At 37.6% G+C, this 21,553-nt stretch overlaps 1 protein-coding gene across 2 annotated transcripts in view; it reads left to right on the top strand.

The window, feature by feature from the left end:
• Positions 1-21,553, top strand: part of CYYR1 (cysteine and tyrosine rich 1) — a 123,532-nt gene that overhangs the window by 45,435 nt on the left and 56,544 nt on the right. The gene's annotated exons all lie outside the window — the stretch shown is intronic.

The following is a 21,553-nucleotide window of genomic DNA, read 5'->3' as shown; positions in this document are numbered from 1 at the left end:
TATCGTATTTCTGGAGACCCAACAGGTGAACAGAACTTCTGATCACTGAGCTATTATATTATTTGAACAAAATATTCTCCTGGGACCTGTAAAAGATTCTGATCCCTCAAACCTGAATTTAGTTTTGAAGTTGGCAGCAGAACTCTTTGTAAAATAACAGTGTTCTGGAGGAGCTGAGCTTTCTTTGTATATGATTCATCTGGCCATATTCATGCAAAATAAAAGAAATGTACAGAAGCAGCAATCAAACAGTATATTCATCCCAACTTAGGCCATTTTTACCTCATGATGAAAACAGATCTATTCAACTATCAACAATTGTTATATAATGAAAGATTCCTAAATTTAGGGAGAATATAAAAAGCTACTTATTAGATCTTCTTTTTCAGTTGGCCTTCTAAACTTCGAGGTTTATAAAACATTCATTGGGAAAAAATAAGTGATTTGACTTCATGTGGTTATGTAGACTGGATTATTTTACATAATTAAAATATGCTGAGTTTACACAACTTCATGCCTGCAAAAACAAAACAAAATAGAAAGCCATAAAATTTCAGAAATTTGGTTAATTCCAAATTGTAAGCCCCAGTTTAATGACAAGACTACTTATTTTGGTAGTATTTTGACCTGTGGAGAAAGAAAAGAGGAAAACTGGCAGTGCTTCTGGCCTTTACTCCGGCTCTAGTTTGCTCTAAATGTACTATTATATGTCTCCTTGGCAGAATAGAGTTATTTAAGGGCAGCTACTCCCTGACATCTGATCCTTCATGTTATGAACACACTGCTATATCTGCAAGAAAAAAACCTAGAAGAGTCCAGAGCTTCTTCACCTTTAGGGTCAACTTACTTTATTGTCTAATTCATTACGAGTGATTGACCTGAACTCTTGGCTTCTTTTATACAGGGATAGGAATGCTTGGCAGAGGGCAAGAGGGCAGAGTTTGAGAATTAACAAGGCCATAGTGTTTGGAGGACATGTGATATGTTCCTAAGTGGGGTTCTTGGATTTTAAAACATGTTCACCTTGCTTATTTCCTTTAATACCTAGAACCCTGAAGTAAGGGCAGGAATTATTCTACCACATCAAATATGAAAACAAATAAAAACCAAGAGCCAAAGAGGTAAAGAACCTTACAGAGGATTTACACAGTCCATCAGCTAATAGAAAGTTGTAGTAGGTCTCAAAAAGTAGATAAATATCTCCACAGACAAAAAAAAAAAAGGAATAGAAAATCACAGGTGTTTGGGCTGAAGCCTCTGGAGAGGACACAGGCAGAGATGGCTAGATTGCTGATCTGAGATGGGAACTTGGTTTTCTGAACTTAACACTAGGATACTAAGGTGGAATATATGTTCGTAGAATCCTGAAGTTGGAACTGGAATTCATTTTTTCATTTAAACACTTATAAATTATTTTAAGTATAGTGGGGATTATCATATTCATCAAATAAATTACAATTAAAAATGGCTGTCATAGTTTCAGGTGCACAGCAAAGCGACTCAGTCATATGTATACATGCATCCATTCTCCCCAAACTCCCCTCCCTGAAACTATCACAACATTGTTAATCAGCTATACTCCAATATAAAATAAAAAGTTTAAAAAAATTTTTTAAATGATGATAGTTTAAAAACATGGCTGTCATGATCTTAACATGGAAGTAGCTTTTACATTACAATAAGAGGTTAAAATGTAACTTTTGTAAAACAATTTAGCAATAAATTAGCAGCTGCCTATAGTTAACTTTCAGCAAGGTAATAAAACACCTACAAAGTTAGCAGAGTGAAATGGTTTTAAACTGTAGGCAATGATTATAGAGGTTCACAGGGGTCAGAGAGCCTAGAATAGCTTTAATGAATAAGTGGATTTCTTCAAAGAAAGGAATTAATATAGTGCTATAAATCACTCATTAAATATTCCACATACACACTAGAATAACATTTTTTAAATTTAAAAGTTGTTATAGGGCTCAGAAATAAAATAAATAGCTCCCTGGATAAAAAATGAATAGAAATACACAGATGTTTAGTCAGGGCTGAAAACTTTCAGGAGGGAAGCAGGCAAGGATGTCTAGGAATTAGTTTCCAAAGTTCTGTACTCATTGGGGGGACCACAGAGCTGGGGGCTGAAACCAGACTAACTTCTTGAACCTGCAGGCTATTACGAAGCTAAGGTCAGCTCACCCACCTATCAGAGAGGCTGAAATAGCTGCAATAAAATAACATGATAGAGCCGTTGAAAATGGTTCAGAATAAATATTATTTTAGAGTCTCAAAGACATGAGGAAGGCCATTAAAAAATCTGGAAGAGGAACAAATACAAACAGACAGAAACAGAAAGAAAAGTGAAGAAGGTGAAGGAGGAGGAGGAGGAGGAAGAGAGGGAGGAGGGTAGGGGAAAGAAGAAATAATTAGAAATCCTGCAAGTTAATAATGTGGCATTGTCATAAAAGAAAAATTTCATAGAATAAGCTCTGTGTAGAATAAGATCTGTGTAGAATAAGATTCTGTGTAGAATAAGATCTGTGTATGGTTGAAGAGAGATTTAGTGAATTGGAAGATGGTCTGGAGGAATTTATAAGGGACACCAGAAAGGAGATGACAGAGGGAATATTCTAAAATCTTCCAGTGTTGGTTATCAATTTATTGTTTCTTAGCTCCAAGTTCACCCTTCAATATATTCTCTGTGAGAACAGGTGGCATTCCTTTAAGCTTTGCCCTTATAAAGTGAGTGTGATGTTAAGCTTTCTCAGTAGAGGGCACTAGAAGTACATGGAAGTGGGAGGAGGTCAGCAGTGTGGGTGTGAGGACATAAGGTGGAGCTCTGCTCCAGCCAGCCACCCAGAATGCAAGATCACTCAATACCTCTGCAGCTTTGGCCTGACAATAACCTTTCTCTTGGAGCCTTTAACCACAGAAACCAGAGCCCTGAGAGCTTTCTGCCTGCACAAAAGTTCTCTTGCCCACACAGGTACGTGGATTTCTTCTGCAGGCTCCCTACTTGGCAGAGCATTCCCACCCATCCTCCACTCTCTCTGCAGATGCCCATGCAGTCCACCAGCACCCATAGAATTCCCACTTGCTCTACAAGCCCAGCCCCTGGTTTCTGATCATCTGGCCCAGTCTGCTCTCCAGAGGCAGCCTCCTCATTGCCCAGTGACTGCAGACCACCTCTGGCCAAATTACAAACTTCTCTGCTGTCCAGGGACTGAACTACACCTCCAGCAAGTGAAACTTTCCCAGTCTGTCCTTCCTGGGTACCCTCCCTCAGCCCTAGCATACCATATAGAATTTCCATATATTTTATAGCTATTATTTTATCAACCTTAATAATTCTTTATGTATATACTTCCCCTGTTTAAAACACTGTGTGGTCTCTATATCCGAATACAATCTCTGCACAGTTTTTAAAGTGAACGGAGACACGAATTAACTTTAGACTTACTTATGCCAGCTCTACATGTTAAACCCACTGAAAGAATAAAAATAGAATTTCTGAACTAGCACCAAGAAAAAGGCAATACATTGAATCAATTTAACCAACCTATGAGAAGATAAAAAGGAGGGGGAAAAGCAAAGGGGAACCATGATTATAAACACACACACACACACATACGTACACAATAATGCAATAGAAAGGTCCCAAATTATCATAATCACAATAAAGGTGAATTGACTAACTCACATATTAAAGGACAGAGATGTTTAGGTTGGACTTTTTTCATTTAATCCAATGATTGGATTTTTACAAGAGAAAAAATGACCAAAAAATATTTGCATATAAAGGAAGGAAAAAGATACATCATGCAAGTGTTAATCAAAAGAAAGCTTAGCATTATAATTTTAATCAGTAAAAAATCTTTAAAGCAAAGAGCACTGTTAAATAAACTTGAAAGCAAAAGGCTCCATTTTATAAAGAGACTTATGGAAAAAAGGAACAGTGCACCACTTCAGTTATCATGAGGAAGATACACAATCCTACTCCTATGCATCTATCAACATAGGCTTAAATTATATAAAACTAAGGGTGACGGAACTACAAAGAGAAACTGATAATGCCCTATAATGACAATGGGAGATTTTAACACCCTTCTCAGAAACTAGTAGACTTTTCAGACATATAATATATAAAGATCTAGAAGATTAGAATACAGGTGAATATGTTAGAAAACAGAAAATTTACTTTCCCTTGAAGAATATATGTGAGATTTACAAAGCATGAGTACAAAGAAAATTTAAACATATATCAAGAAATAATGTCATACAAACCACTCAAAGTACAATTAAAGTTAAATATCAAGCACATAAAGGTAGTTAAAATACAGCAACCTAAGTTTAGCATCACTCCTAAATAAATTTTGGGTTAAAGAGAGAATCTTACTGGAGATTATAAAATGATTTGTACTTAATAGCATTAAAGGTACTACAGAGTTTTCTGAAATGCAAACTAAACTACTTAGAAAAAATATATAATCTTAAAAAGATTAAAAATAATTGAGTTAAGCACTCATCTCAGGAGGTCTTAAAACAGAAATAGAGGTTCAAATAAAGTAGAAGAAAGGAAATAATAAAAAACATCTTTTCTGCACCACTAATTGGAATATAAATTGGTAGAACCTTTGACACATGGTGAAAGGGGCATATTCAAAGATGTTTCTTGGAGTCCTATTGTCATGAGAGAAAAAAACAACTAAATAAACCCCAAAATGTTCATCAAGGAGGGAAAAAGTAAATAAATTGTGGGATATTCAGGCAATGCAATAAGCACAGTGGTTAAGAGGAAACGATTTTGAGTAAAAGAAAATAACTTGTAGAAAGATACGCATAAGTAAATTTTTAACAATGAAACACTCTATTATTTATGGATACATATCTTTTAAAAAGTATAAAATGTGAAAATCTGGCCCAGCTAGAGCTCAACCTCATAGCAAGGGATGTCTTTGGAGAAAAACATAAAGAAATAAGACTGTGGAAGGATATATCATAGACATTATCTGCAATTATTTATTTTCTCAGAAAACTGGCTGAGGCAAAATGACAAAATGTTCATGGCATTTTATTCTGGGTGATGGGTACATGGTTGTTTGTTGAGTGACCCTCTGTATGTTTATGCAGAATGTTAAATTGGCAAAATTTTTAAAATTACAGAAAATAAGAAGGGGAGAGGGGAAGGATTGGGGGAGGGGGAAGGGGAGAATGGGAGGCAAAGAGAGAGACAGAGGGAGACAGAGGGAGACAAAGAGAGTGAGAGAAAGAGAGGGAGGTGGGGAGGAGCAAGGCATCACTGGGCTGCCGACTTCCAGGTTGATGGCCAGGCACCATAAGTTTCTAGGCATCTGGATCCAACAGAACTGCCTAAACCTCAGTTAAGCCTTTATTTCTCCACCACACAGTGCTTTGTTTCAGAATGTCTTGTAGAGTTTGTTGCTGAGGAAAGGAGACAAGGATTTTATATACATAGGCCAAATATCTTTTTGCTTTCCACAACATCAGCTAATGACTGGAGGGACCAAAACATTGAATGCAAGTTGTCTGTGAAATTGTTGGGTTAAATTCAAGAGTAGCAAATTTGAATATCCTCTTGGATTCAAGTTGAGTGTACTCACTTTTTAATGATACTGAGTTGCATTTAATTTCTGTCCAAACTTACATTTTAAGAAATAAAATGGCTAAAGAATAAGAATGTCAAACGGACTATATACAGATACATACATTGTTTGAGGTCTAAGAATACCCAAAACACAAAGGAACCCTCAGTATATGAAATGTTAAAACATAACAAGTATAGGAAACCCCTAACCTCCAAGTGGAATACAAATGTATGTGCATTTATTTGTCTTACTGTCTAATCTGGATCTTAGAACTAAGACACCAACAAACAAAGTTTTTGCCAACATTCATTGCTTTGAGGCCCTGCTAACCAAAGCAACAAATGTTGGTGAAAACTTTGTGTGTTGATGTCTTAATAAGCTTGAGCTTTTCTAATAAAATATCATAGCCCAGCTCACTTAAACAACAAACATTATTTCTCACAGTTCTGGAGGTTGGGAAGTCCAAGATCAAGGTGCTGGCAGATTTGGTTCTTGGTTAAGGACATCCTCCCTGTCTTGCAGAGGGCTATCTTCCCACTGTATCCTCACATGGCAAAGAGAGGAAGCTCTGATATCTCTTCCTCTTATAAGCACACTAATTCCATCATGGAGACCCCACCCTCCTAACCTCATCTAAACCTAATTACTTCCCAAAGGTCCTTCCTCCAGATACCATCGCATTGGGGGTTAGGGTTTCAACAAATGAATTTTGGGGGAACACGAGCATTCAGTCCCTGACAGTTGGATATTTATATATTAAAGGTAACAATACTAGAATCTTACAGAATTTTTCTTATTTGAGTAAGATACAGAGTTTTGATTAGTTTCTATGAAATGAGTAGCCACTTACAATGAGGTCAAGTTGAGCAGGTGCTAGTACTTTGCATTTCCCATTCAACAATGTGTTCTTTCCACAAATATTTACTGGCTCTTTTGCAATGGTGGAGATATTCTGTCTCTGCTCTGTCCAATATGATAAGCACATGTGGTTCTTGAGCACTTGAAATGTTGCTAGTGCAAATGAGGGACTGAATTTTTAATTGTATTTAATTTTAATTAATTTTAACTAATATTTAAACACCACAGGTAGCTGGTGGTTACTGGACTGGACAGAACCACACTAGACACTCTGCCAGAAACAGAGCAAGAAATAATCCAATCAAGATTCCCTGCTTGCTATGGAGCATTTATGGGTGGGGGCACAGAGGGAGAAGAGTAGAGATATCAAACATGCAAATGAATGCACAAAAACATTTATTAAAGGCAGAAGGCTGTAAAGAGATTGGCAACTTCCTTAGAATGAGGGTCAGCAAGACTTTTCTGACAAGGGAACATTTGGTCTGGAACCTGGAAAGTCAGCCATGCAGAGGTGAAGGGCAAGAGCATTTCAGGAAGAGGATTCAGGCAGAAAAAGGTTTGGAATGGTCCAGGAATGGGAAGAATATGGGTGTGGCTGGAGCATCGTGACCCAATGCAGGGGTCCTAGAGAATGAGAAGGAGATGCAGAGCATGTTGACATGGGTCCAATCACGTAGGGCCTGGCAGACCACAGTCAGAAGTTTGGATGTGACTGCTAAGTGTAGTGGGGATTTTACATAAGGGAATTAAATGATTTCATTTGTATTTTATTTTAAAGGTCATTTGCTGCCATGTGAAGAATTGTGAGGGACAAGAGAGAATGCAGAGACACAACTCTGGAGCTATCTCAGGGGCAGAGAAGAGAAAGAATGGGGGCTTTTCCTCAGATAATGGCACGGGAATAAAGAGAAGTGGACAGATTCCGTATATGTTTTGGAGGTAGAATCAATGTAATTGGGAAGGAAGTTAGAAAAAGAAAGCTTCTAGCTAGAAAAAGAAAATTTCTGGATTTCTAAAATAGAGGCAGGAACAACTGTATTATTTTATTAATTTAACAAATTATCTTTTTTTCCCACCAACTTCCTATTTTCTTTTTTCTTTTATTTATTAAACTATAGTTGATACACGATGTTGTGTTAGTTTCAGGTGTACAGCTTCATATTCTTTTCCATTATAGGTTATTACAAGATATTGAATATAGTTCCATGTGCTATATAGTATATTCTTGTTGTTTATTTATTTTATATATAGTGGTATGTATCTATTAATCTCTTACTCCTAATTTAACCCTGTACCATCCCTTTCCCTTTTGGTTACCATAATTTTTCTGTCTGTGAGTCTGTTTCTGCTTTGTAAATAAGTTCATTTGTATTGTTTTTTTAGATTCCACATATAAGTTTATATCATGTAATATTTGTCTTTCTCTGCGTGACTTACTTCACTTAGTATGATAATGTCTAGGTCCATCCATGTTGCTGCAAATGGCAATATTTCATTCTTTTTATGGCTGAGTAATATTCCACTGTATATATAATACCACATCTTCTTTATCCATTCCTCTGTCGATGGACATTTAAGTTGCTTCCATGTCTCAGCTAAGCAGCTTCCTATTTTCAATCTGTCTTTATTTCATCCACCAGAGTGAGACTTCTAAAATAATCCAGATTATAGCTCTCTTTTTTCTTACCCTTTAAATACTTCCTCATCACATTACATAGACAGGTCTAGACACTTATGATGGTCCCAAGCTCTTTGCAGTCTGGTCTGACCTTCCCAGACTTCCCCTCAGCCAAGCCCCTTCCCAGCCTGTGTTTCCACCAAACTGAACATCCATACCTTCATGCCTGTTGTTCTTTGCGCCCAGGACAGTCTAGTGCTCCTCATGTACCTAGAAAAATTTACTCATCTTTCCAGTCCCAGTAATCCCTGGCAGAATTCAGTATCCCAGGGATAACACTGCCCTTGAATTCATTTCCCGAATGTTTTTCACCATATATGATCATTAGCTGTGTCTATTATGTCTCTCCTGATAGACTGTGAGCTTCTTGTGGTCTTTTTATCTTTTTTCATCATTATATCTCCCAATGTATAATGGATACCCAAAAATATTGGCTGAAATAAATTAAGGTCTATTCCAGTATGAAAAATTATAACAGGTAAAATAAAATATTTTCTCCAGAAAATCAAGATGTGGAAGCAAAAGGTCCATTTCAATCAAAGCAGAAATGATTTTCTGAGTAAATTGTTCACGAATTGGGAGAGCGTTCTCCTGATATATCAATAACCCTTAAAAAACACGATTTGTGCATTTTTCTAAGTCAGTGTGTCTTAAGTTCTTTTTTTTTTTTCCTGAGGGGGAGTGACATCACAGGTGCTTTGAAATTGTGATCAAAACTGTTGGATCATCTAACAGATTCATATTAATATACAACTTTGCAAATAATTTTAGAGGCTTCCAGGCCAACTAAATTATGCTCTTCTGTGAGCTTTTTAAACATAATATACAGTAAATATTCTCAATAATTGGAATATTGCCCACATTGTCAATTATTACACTACAATTCTCATAGTGTGTATGTCTAATACTACAGTTGGTTTAAATGTGCTTTGTTCTCGATGGCATAGAGCTTTGACAGAAGACCACACAGGACAATACAACATCAATGTGAAACTGTTGGTGAATTTCACGTCAGATAGAATTCATTTGTACAATAATGACAGGGTACCTTTTCAATCTACACCACCACAGATCCTTTCCTGAAGGACAAAACAGCTAACAAGGAGCTCCGTTAAAGAGGAAAAACATTATATATGCTACCATAGCCCACTAAAGAAATGGATATAACTTATTCCTAAACATAAGCAAATATTTTATTCTGTCTCTTCATGTTTTCTTCTTTGAAATATGATGGTCCTGTTTTTGACTCCGAGGTGATGTCAGATGAGATGTGGGTAGGTATATTGAAAAGTATAGCACATATCCCTCATCCAATGAGAAAATATTTTGTTGATTATTCTCTTTGGAATGAGATAAACTCAAGAGTTCAACAGAGGCAGCAGTCCATCAGAAATTCTTTTTAAAAAAATAGATGGAAATTCCATTACTTGGTCAAAATTAAAACAAATTGAAGGAGGCCATTATTTGCTATTATTGATTGATGTGAATTTGAATGTTCCTTTCAGATAAGTTAGTCCTGATGGCTTTTATTGGAAATTGTTATTGAATTCAGTGTCCATTCAGTGTACCACTGATTTACAAAATTTAAGAATTAAGAAAATACCTGAGCATATCTCCAGGTGAAAATTTATTGGCGGAGCTGTATCTATGTAACTAGATTTCATTAGTATATGTATAAAGTACTTTGAGTCTAAGCTACAGAGAATGATAGGTTAAGTCCCTCTTAACTTCATCTCCCTACTAGATCCTCACTCCTGGCAGTCTCTTCTCAATCCAGCAACCAGACTGATTCCCTTGAAAAACCTAAGGTTGAATCATGTCACTTCTCTGCTCAAAACCCTTCAGCAGCTCCCCATTTTCATGCAGAATAACAGCCAAAGTCCTTAAATTGCATACAAGTCGCTCCATGACCTGACCGGCCTCTTGACGTCTGACCTTGCTCCTACCATTTTTCAACTTTAGCTACCTTGACTTCCTTGCCTGAGATGTGCTTTAGGCTCCTGCTCTGCCTGTGCCATCTGCCCGGAATGCTTTTGCCCAGGTGTCTTGGCTCACTCCTTCACCACCTTCAAGTCTCTGTATCTCAATTCACCTGCATCCTTTCTCTTGATTCTCCTTATCCTGCTGACTTATTCTTTTATTCCTTATAGAATTTAATACATTCTGACAATATTTATACTTTATTTATTTATTATGCTTATTGTCTTTCCCCCACTCCTTCCAGAATGTAATATCTTCAAGGATGAGTATCTTATTTGATAATACATTCCAAACATCTAAAATAGGGCTTGATATATGGTAGGGTCTCAAAAAATTCTTGTTGAATCAAACAAATGAACGATTGGCTGTACAGCCTAAGTTTTACATATTAATTTATTCTGAGGGTACAAAAATGAATAAGAAGACATGATCCCACTCAAAAGCTAACTGACTACCTCTAACATTTGGAACTCTATTAAAATGTTTGCCATTGATCACAAGCCTGAGTGATAGAGGAGGGATGGTTCTACCAAGTCTATTCAACTTTGGGAGAAAAGACATCTGTTACAAGGATTTCAGGGATACTCCAAAAATGTACATTACTGCCTATATTTTTTTTAACTCAGAGTGATATCCTCTTCTTGGGCCCTTTACTTTTCTTAAGGTAATCACTTGGCAAGAAGTAAATTGAACCACTGGTTTGTGTATCAGAAAGCTAAACTTTAGGCAGATGTGCTATCTGGGAGCATCGTAAAGTATGGAGCTACAAAGAATAAAATAGCATAATTTCTGCAGAAATTAAAGCAGTAGGTTCAAGAAGTTATTGTTCTGGACAAAAATGTCAGGTGTCTAAGTCTGGATCTCAGATGGCTGCAGTTACATAGGAGCTGATTTCTGCTTTCATGACCCAGACACTGTCTCAGCATTGCCCTTCCAAATGCTCAGGGAGTGGCTCCACCCCATTTGAAGTCAGCCCTTCCTTATTAAGGATCCAATGTCTTCATCATGGCTGTGTAGGTACTGAGACACAAATATTCAGTGATGTTGTGGGCCAAGACCTCAGGGCCATGTGAGAGGAATACTGATATACCTTCAGGTCGCAGTCTGTTCAGGCTGCTATAGCACAATACCATAGACTGGGTGGCTTAAACACCAATATTTCTCACAGTTTTGGAAAATGGGAAGTCAAAGATCAGTCAGCATGGTTGGGCTCTTGGTCAGGGATCTCTTCCTGGTTTACAGACAGCTGCCTTCTTGCTGCAAAGATGGAGGGCATGGCAGAGAGAGAGCCGGATCTCTGGTCTTTTTTATAAGGGCACTAATCCCATCATGGGGGCTTCATCCTCATGACCTCATCTAAACCTAATTACCTCCTAAAGGCTCCACCTCCAAATATCATCACATTGGGATTAGGGATTCAACATCTGAATCTTGAGGCGACACAAATATTAGTCCATAGCAGTACCCAAGAAATACCTGTATGTGCCTGTTTGGAAATCTTCTGGGGTCTCTTAGATGTTTAATGAAGAATTGTCTGGGCTCCCCCTTTCCCACACCCTCCAACCTCCAACATCTGTCAATATATCTGATTCCTCATCTCTCTGAATCTTCTCATTTTAGAAAAAAGAATAAAGAGAAAAATATTTTATATAAACTAAATATACCTCATGGATGAATACATTTTTCTGCTGCATTTTTCTTCCAGTTGTAAGCCACTTCTGGGAAATAATTAGGTTTATCTGACAGCAGTACTTGAAAGATTAGACATAATACTGTATTAAAACTGTATATAATAACATGAAAAGTAAAAAAAAAATGGATTCTTGAAGGAATAGGTTCAGATAATCCTAGTATAGGGTGTTCTGTTTCTTCCTTGTATATCACTTTATTCATAGGTACATATTTTTAGCCTTCATCATAATCAAAATTATAATTGGATAGACTATCCTAGTGAATTTTTAAATCCTGGCTAAACATTTATTTTATTATTCCCTAAAATCCCTTCATTACTTACTAGCTTGTAGAATAATTTTAATTTAAGCAAAGAATTTTGAAGCAAATATCCCCTAAAATATATAACATATTCTAGAGGCCAGTAAGTGGCTTTATGCTTAACCATTATCATACAGAATAGACACAGCTACTATTGTCTATTTGCAGAGATAATTAAGACTAATTATATTTGGGGAAGCCTCTGTAAATCTATCAAAACTAGGGAACTTATCATCCAGCAGTCCATTAGTTTGGTGTCCTGACATCAATATTTTTAAGCTGCAATTTTCAGAAGATATGTATTTCATGCTTTTAGCCTCAATAATGGTGAATTTTCTTGTAATCACTGCAAACTCAAGATTATTTTTTCATAATTTAGTACCCTTCGGTCATCCATTAATAAATGCATTAATATTTATCAAATGAGAAGAAAAAAGTCTCTCTTAATATGCTTGTTAAATGCCTTAAATATAAGTTTTGCCCTCCAATCCAAATCAGTTGTCAAAGGGCCCTTGTGAACTACCAGAGCGTCAGAATTATATAAATTATGTAGTAAAAGAAATCAGTTATTTAAGTAGAACTTCTTGGAAGTATGTGATCGTAAGATGCAAATCAGTGTATTTCTTTAAAGACTTTGAAAAACAGATTGCATACCATAGGCCTGTACATACTATTGGTAGTGGAAAGTATTTTTAGAATCAGATCCTCACATTGGCTTTGCAAGTGGTATAAAACAAAATTTACTGTAAACCCATAGTTTACCTTCAGTACCAACTTCTCCTATTTCATACAACTGCTTCATTCTAAAGAATTCCAGTGACCAGAAAGGATTGTATTAGCTGGAAAGAACCAAGTCAAAAATAAGGGGGCGAGAGAAAGTTCTGAGGGGAAAATTGCCTACACAGAGGAGCCTAAGAACATGAAATTTCACTTACACATTATTCTTTAGTACTTACAGTTTTTTAAACACCTCTTTTGTATGACTGACACTATCAGGCACTATGGGGAATAAAAAGATTTGTATAAACTCTAAAGTTCATAGAATTTATAGTAGGCACACAAGTATTATTTCAGATCAAATATAGAATCACATAAGTGGTATAGAAAGAAATGTAAGAGTGGGAGAGAGAGTGTGCAAGATCATTTCTGAATAAATAGATCAAGGCAGATTTTATTGGGGAGGTAACGTTTAACATAGAGGGCACAAGGTGTACAGCGGTTGATCGGAAGACAGTAAGTAGCCCAAGAGGACTGAACAAAATAAAGTAATCACGGAAAGGAAATATATACTGGTTTGTGAAAGGCTTGGAAGGCCAGAAATCCAAAGCAACCAGAAACCTAGAGCAACCAGCATGTTCTTAGATTACTGTATGTACCTGTTTGTACATGGGACACAGAAAATCCATGAGTTGTAAGTCCAATGGGCCAGTAATAAAAGAGACAAAAGCTGTGTAACTTACAAGGAAAAAAAACTAGAGAAAACATGGGAAAAAAGATTAGTACTATCATACTTACTGTGTTGAACTGTAAAAAAGACTGTCCATTCATAATTTTTCTATCTTCATTATACATTTAGTAAATATTTATTTGAGAGGCATGACATAGTGGTGGGGAGCAGAGGGAATTGGTTTGGGTTCACTTAGATGTGCCTTCAAATCTCAGCTCCACTAATTACTTATTTTTCTGAGCCACAGTTTCCTCATCTGTAAAATGGGGATAATGCTGCTTCCTTGCAGAGCTCCTGTGCATGTTAAATGAGATATTGTAAGCAAAAGCCTTATCATCACAGGGCCTGGGGCATGGTTAGTATTAAAGAAAAGTTAGTTCCCTCCCACCATGGCCCCTTCCAGGCTCTGTTCTGTTCCTTCCTCTGTGTCTCTTGCCTTCCCCCAGAGCTAGGGCCACTTAATCCTTCTTTATAGGCTTTCCTGCTCTATAGATCCTAGAATTAAAGCTACACCTGGGCTTCCCTGGTGGCACAGTGGTTAAGAATCGGCCTGCCAATGCAGGGGACATGGGTTCGAGCCCTGGTCCGCGAAGATCCCACATGCCACGGAGCAACTAAGTCCGTGCGCCACAACTACTGAGCCTGCGCTCTAAAGCCCACAAGCCCACAACTACTGAGCCCACACGCCAGAACTACTGAAGCCTGGGTGCCTAGAGCCCATGCCCTGCAACAAGAGAAGCCACCGCAAGGAGAAGCCTGCACCACGACGAAGAGTAGCCACTGTTCACCACAACTAGAGAAAGCCCATGTGCAACAACGAAGACCCAATGCAGCCAAAAATAATATAAATAAAATAAATATATTTTTTAAAAATAATAAGATGGGGCAATTCCCTAAAAAAAAAAAAAAAAAAAAAGCTAAACCTAAGCAGGACTAATGTAAGGAGCCCTTACCCAATATTTGGGACTCAGCTCGGTCACCCTACTAGTAGGAGTTCAGCTCTGATCTTGAGTGTTGTTTCTGTCTTTGGCCTTTGGCCCAGTCACCTCCTCGGAACCCCAGTCTTTCTAAGACCAAGTCTCTATCTTCTTGCCAAACTCCACAGCCCCCACTTTATTCTCTTTTCTGTTGTCTCTACTGCCCTGGACCCTGTTCTGGTTAATAGAATCTTGCTATTTATAATGAACATCACCCAAGTTTAGGGCCTGACTGGTCTTCAGCGTGAGAATGCCTGCTTCTGGATTGGGTCTTCGGCTTGTGCCCTTCAAAGCTCTTGTTTGTTTTTTATGGAACTGAGCCACCCCTCCCCACAGAAGCTTTTTTAGAGCACTGACTAGGGTCTTTTGCCATGCCACTGGAATTTCCCTTGGACCCTGCAACTAAGGAAGTATGTGATTGCATGTGTACTCAGCCCTGGCGTGGTTCCTGGCACTAGTCCCTTGGTCTACAGGGATCTGTACCAGGCCTGTCCACTTCCACACCATTTTTAAAGGTAAAAAGATGAGCACAAGTCTTATACTTAAGAATCATATAATAGAGTAGGGAAAATGAGACAAGTGCATGACGAAGCACAGTGCAAGGCAGGATATGGTAAGTGTGTCAGAGAAGCGAGAATTCACAGAAGAAATCACATTAGGTTGACACATTTCTGAACTGCCATGTTGAAAACATGGGTTCTAAGTGTTAGATATCAAAGAGGAGCATGCAGCTAGAACAAAGAAGCAACATAAACAGACAAAAGGTATCAAGGAAAGGGTAAGTAGTGATGTGAAGGCTAGAGAGATCTGGTCTGGAACTAGTATTAGAGAACCAGGCTGTAGTATACAGCCATACAGGCTATGCACTGCCCAACTCCACAGGGTCCCATTCTTACACATTGGGGATTGACAAACGTTTTCTGTTTTATCTGGCCAGATAGGAAATATTTTAGGCTTTGCAGCCCATGTAGTCTTTGTTGTAACTACTCAACTCTGCCTCTGTAGCTCAAGAGAAGGCAAAGACAATATGTAAACAAAGGAGCGTGGATGTGCTCCAATAAAACTTTATTTATGGACACTGAAATTTGAATTTCACAAAATTATTCTTTTGATTTTTTCCAGCCATTTAAAAATGTAAAAAAAAAAACTGTTCTTAGTTAATAGGCTATACAAAAATAGGCAGCAGGCCAGATTTGGCCCTCAGGTTATAGTTTGCCAACCCTGAGATAGACTCAATGCGAATGATACTCCTGGATTGTAAGACACAGTGGCCATGTGGAAAGCCATTGGTGGTGTTTATTAAAGGCAAGCATAATATTGTCAAAGCTAGATAAGAGACAGATGTGAGATAGAAAACCAATTCTTTTCTTTCTTTTTTTTTCTTTTTTTTTGAGGAGGCTAGTTCTGAGACTGCTGTCATAGTTCAAGCTGTGCGTGTGTGTGTGTGTGTGCGCATGCGTGTGCATGCACTATTTTTGACACATTTTTGAACTGCTATGTAGAAAGTGACTTTTGACCTAGACTTTGTTTTTCTACACTCTCTATTCCAAATGACTATACGGTGTATGACCTGGCACTGTGACCAGCTCTCTGAATGTCTTTTATAAAAGAGAATGGCAGAAGTGTCTAAAGAGAATAAAAGGAGAAAAGCAGTCATTCTCAAGGTTGTAACAGTGGAGGAGGGGGGGAACCCAAACCCTTGAGTGAAAGCAGTAGTGTAAGTTGTCAGCAAGAGGAAACAAAGGAGCATTCACTTTACAATAACCTGGTCCTATTTTATCACAGCGTCACAAAAAACATCTTACAAAATTCACCATGCTTTCTGTTACTCTCCATTTGAAAAGCCAGCACTTCAGCAGGTGTCAGAAATCTTGGTTCAGTTACCTTCTGCTTCAGAAAGCTTTATCTCATTGTAGATATGCTGTCTGCATTCCAGCACGTGGCCATGGGTATCTATTTGTGGCTGGCCTTATTGGATCCATCTTCTCTTAATCATTACAGCAGAGTTATGTGGGCCAGTGACTAGGCAGGGAAATCTCCACGACAAGTTTCAATTAGAAAATTCTCATAGGGATTTTTATGTGTTAGTTACCCTAATACCGACTGGTTTACAGTCTTTAACATTTCAGGCTAGCAAGCTGTAATCTTTAAAAAATAGTAAAGATGTTCCTAAAAATGTTTAGTATCTGTGTGTGCAGTAATGTTACTAGCAGGAAGAAACAGCTTCTAAACTACAATAATGGGTGGAGGTCATACCTAGGCAAATATATGCTTAATATGGGAAATGCTTTTCTATTAGATATACATACATACAAATGGAATGAACTTTCTCGTAGATAGAAAATGGGATGCTAAGTCAATAAGAAATTCTCCTTAAGGACAATGTGTTAATTTGGTAGGATACTGGAACAGGTGACTTGGACTCCCCTTATCATAATGTTGTAGGAGTCCACTGACTTTTCCAGAGAACCCAAAGCATATTTTAATAGTAGAATCTACATCTTTGAGTATTTTGCATTAAATGTATTTAAAAGATTACATTTGTTATTTAAAACATTTCTTTGAATAGAGGAGATGGACAAATAGGTATCATTATTAACATTTTATCATCATCAATGATCTTGAGGTACTAACAAAATAATTATGTATAAATTCAGTATCTTTTTGAAGTCTGACAACACAGGTACTCATGAATTACCCAAATCTAAAAAAACCTACTAAAAGATTTTGATAACTTCCTAAATACATTCCAATGCGATGTTTCAAATAGCTGACAGTTGGCCAGTATTACACCTGATCCTCAGTACACATCAGTCCTTGGAACATAGGGTTGATGTTGTCGCCCAATAGCTGATCCAAGTATGGAGGCCATATGTGGAGACCGTGGAGCCATAAGATGCAAAGGGGCTGGATTACTTAGTCACTACATAGAGGAGAGCCGTCGTGGTGAGTCACCTAACTTAAGCAGACTTCAGTTAAGGAAGAAATAAACTTTCTCATTTAGTCACTGAAATTTGGGGGCTTGTCACAACGGCACAAACTCAGCCTATACTAACGTAATTCATCTAGATCTTTTCTGCAGCTCCTATCAGCACTTTACCATTATGTCCTAATACGCCATGATCTCTAATTAAGATGTTTAAGGAAGTACAAAAACTGCTCTTTGGTGCTATGGAGAAAATAAGGCAGGAGAAGGTGATAGGGATTGGTTAAGGTTTCAGTGCCTTTAGGTGTTTACACTGAGTGGTCAAGGAAGGACTCACTTAAGAGAGAACTTTTGACCAGTGACTCAAAGCCATGCAGATATCTGCAGGAAATTCATTCTAGGCAAAAGGGAATATTCAATCATCTGATGTTTTAGGAGAAACAAAGAGACCAGTGTAGCTGAAAGGCAGTGATTGGAGGAGGAGGAGAGTAATGAGAAATGAAGTTAGAGGGGGGGAAAAAGCACATTATAGAGGGCATCGTGGGCTGTTATAAGGACTTTGGCTCTTACTCTGAGTGAAATTGGAAGCCACTGGAAAGTGTGGTGCTGTGTCATGACATGGTTTGATTTCTATTTTTAAAGAATTGTCTTCTAAAAGCATATTTATGACACTAAAATGTTATTTACAATGGATGATGTTGTTGCAATATAATCCTGGCTTCACACATGTGTCGTTACAATCCTTGACTAATTCTCACCAGTCCAATACTGGTGGGACTAACTTACAGTGCAGACTATATTGATGACAATCAGACTTCCATCTAAGTTTCCCAATGATACCCTAGGCTGCAGTGACCTGATCTGAAACACTGCCATAAAGCTATCAAAGAAATCTTTGCAAGAGTCTTTAGTCTCCTGAACCTCCACTGTAAATTGTCAAAAAGAGTTGGATATAATTTCATAGCATATGAAACCAGCACTTGGAGTATCCTAGACAGAGATGCATTGATCTCACAAACTGATTACTTCGTCATTTCCACCTGGATACCCAAAAGACGTCTTTTGGCTCAGTATATCCAAAAATGAAATCATTCCCCACTCCCATCTACCTACTCCAGACATTACATTCACTGTATTCCTGTTTTTAGTTCAGAAAAACCCCATTACCACAGTAGTTCAAGTCAGAAAACCCAAAGATTGGTAACCATTTCTAAAAGTTCCTTCTCCTACACACCTTTCAAATTCACCCCTTCCCCTTTCTTTCCCCAACACACCTTCAAATCTAGCCCCATTCCCTCTCTTGTGAACTGCTGAATCAGCCCCTAATACGTCTCTCAGGCTCCATCCTCTCATTGGACACTGCTAAAGGGGCATCTTTCTAAAATACAAATCTGGTTGTGGCACCCTCCTCCTTGTAAAGAATGAGCTAAACTCTTTGGACTTAAAGATCCCTGACCATCAAGTTTTTTCCTGCATTTTACCACATCTAGATTGCAATTTTTGCTGCGCCACACAAAACTGCTTGTTGTTTTCCAAACATCACAAGCAGTTTCACACATCTGTGACTTTGCGTATGCCCTCTGCTGGAATATTTCTTCACCTTGTCTAACTGCAAAATTGCTCCTGCTTTCAGCCTCTGCTTATATGCTATATCATTTGTGAAGTCTTCCCTGATGTCTCCTCCAAGGACCGTCATGTGTAACTTTATTTCAATGGTGACTTTGAGCTTACATCTGTCACCCCCATGAGACAACTGTATGTCGAGCCCCTAAGACAGAGGCATAGTAGATACATAGTAAGTGCTCAGTCCATGTTGAATGAATTAATACTCCAAAATACCAATCTGGTTCTGTTGCCTGGTGCATAAGGAAGAGGATGTCATGTCTGTACCCCAACATTCTATGATGCTCAATGGGTAGAAAGTGGCATTATGCTGTCACATTGTTTGTGAAGGAAAATGTAGTAATTTCTTTCAGCAGTTTTTTGGATAAGTTGAACGTAAATGATATTTTAATATTGAACTTGTCCTTACTGTTTTTTTTTTCTGGCATTTTATTGCTCCAGATTGATTTATCTTTGTAACTCTTCTTTGGCTTGCAGCCAGTGTTATTAAATGATTACCATTCTCCTTAGGGCTGACCTCATTTTCTTGTTTACTGGATACTTTGGCTATGAAAGGGAAACGTGTTGAGAAAAATCAGCCTTTGGTTTCTTGGTTCATATGGGGATCTGAATTCTGAAATTTGTGTCAAAATAGATTTTATTTAAGAGAGCAGCTATCTAAAACTAATAATCTTTTTGATGCAATGGTAAATGGGATTGTTCCCTTTATCTCTCTTTCTCATCTTTCATTGTTAGTGTATAGGAATGCAAGCAAATAATGGAAAAACTAAAGATGCCTGATTTTCTTAAGAAATTACATTTCAGTAATACAGCATTGTTCAGTGTTTGTATTTGTCTCTTTTATTCTTATTACAGGACAGCATATGTTCTGAGTTGGGACATTGCTGTTCTTGCCTGATCAACTTGAAAGCCCTCTCTAGTTGGCATAAGGCATGTTTGGTTGAATACTGCAATAATATGCTGATATAACTGGTGGCTGAGTCATCGGTTTTTACAGGATTGGTACTGTAAAGAGCTGAGTCATATGTCTTGTGTCAAAATTAAGTGTGAATTTTAAAGCCAAAAGTAAAATGAACGCTTGAGCGTACTCAAGTGAAAAATCACAGCAACTTGTGGGCTGAGGGTTTTCATAGCTACTATTTGATTTTTTTTTCCAAGCTGCATTATTTTAGTCTTCGTATTTTCATGCAGCAAGTGGAAAAATCCAAGCTCAGAGCTCACTGTTATTGTTATGAAAAGGATTATGCTAGAAATGAGTCTAGTTCTCTGTGATTAGCTATAAACCTTGATCCCCTGCTTATCATGAGCTTCATTTGCTTATAGAGTTTCCAGTGGCCAAGTGCTCAAATGAGGGGCCAGGGTTATTTTTGCAAGTGGGCAACCACTGAGATTAGGTAGAGAGCCACCAGAAGTCTCAGAACTTATTTTCAGATAAATATCCAGAAGTGGAATTGTTGGATCTTATGGTAGTTCTATTTTTAACTTTTAGCGAAGCCTCCATACTGTTTTCCATAGGGGCTGCACCAATTTACAATCCCACCAACAGTGGACAAATGTTCCCTTTTCTCCACATTCTCACCAGCTTTTGTTAGCTCGTCTTTTTGATGCCAGCCATTCTAACAGGCATGAAGTGATATCTCATGATGGTTTTAATTTGTGTTTCCCTGATGATTAGTGATGTTGAGCACCTTTTCATGTACCCATTGGCAATTTGAATATCTTCTTTGGAAAAATGTCTCTTCAGGCCCTTTTTTTATTGGAGCTATATATGTGTTTGTGTATATATATATATATATATATATATATAGTTGTTGAGTTGTATGAGTTCTTTATATATTTTGGATATTAACCTATTATCAGATATATTATTTGCAAATATTTTCTCTGATTCTATAGATTGCCTTTCCATTTTGTTGATGTGTGTGTGTGTGTGTGTGTGTGTGTGTGTGATATGGAATTCTTATAGCCACATTTACTGTTCCTTTATTGTTGACTTTTTTTGCAGTTGTCTTCATGCCATTTCACTGAACTTGCTGTTCAAAAGTCCTCTAAACTAAAGAGAATGTTAATAGACAAACAAGAGCTAAAAAATACAAATATTAGAGCCTTTTAGAAGCATTTTGAAAGTTAATATAGATAAGCAATGGGGGGGCCTGAAAATTTCTCTTTTTTTAAAAGAAAGTGGACTTTTAATTTTTTTGCCCCATCTCCCTTTGGCATGGATTTGTAAAATTTAGAATTTTCCAAAGTTTTTTTTTTTTGGCCTTTGTACCCTACACTTTAGCTGTTATGATCATCTGAACGGGTAATATCCAGACAAGTGTTTTATTGTGACTTTAAAAAAATGTTACTTGATCGCGCGCAAGCTGATGATTTCTGTCAACTCCTTATTAGAAGTCTTAAATCTCCAAGAGGCCACAGCAGTGAATGTTCTTCAAGAGTGGTCTCTAGGCAACAGGATTCCAAGAGGATACTGCAGAG

The sequence above is a fragment of the Lagenorhynchus albirostris genome, chromosome 5 (assembly GCF_949774975.1).
Source record: "Lagenorhynchus albirostris chromosome 5, mLagAlb1.1, whole genome shotgun sequence".
NCBI classification, from domain to species: Eukaryota; Metazoa; Chordata; class Mammalia; order Artiodactyla; family Delphinidae; genus Lagenorhynchus; species Lagenorhynchus albirostris.
The sequence above is the reverse complement of the archived record's forward strand: the minus strand, read 5'-3'. Positions and strand labels throughout refer to the sequence as shown.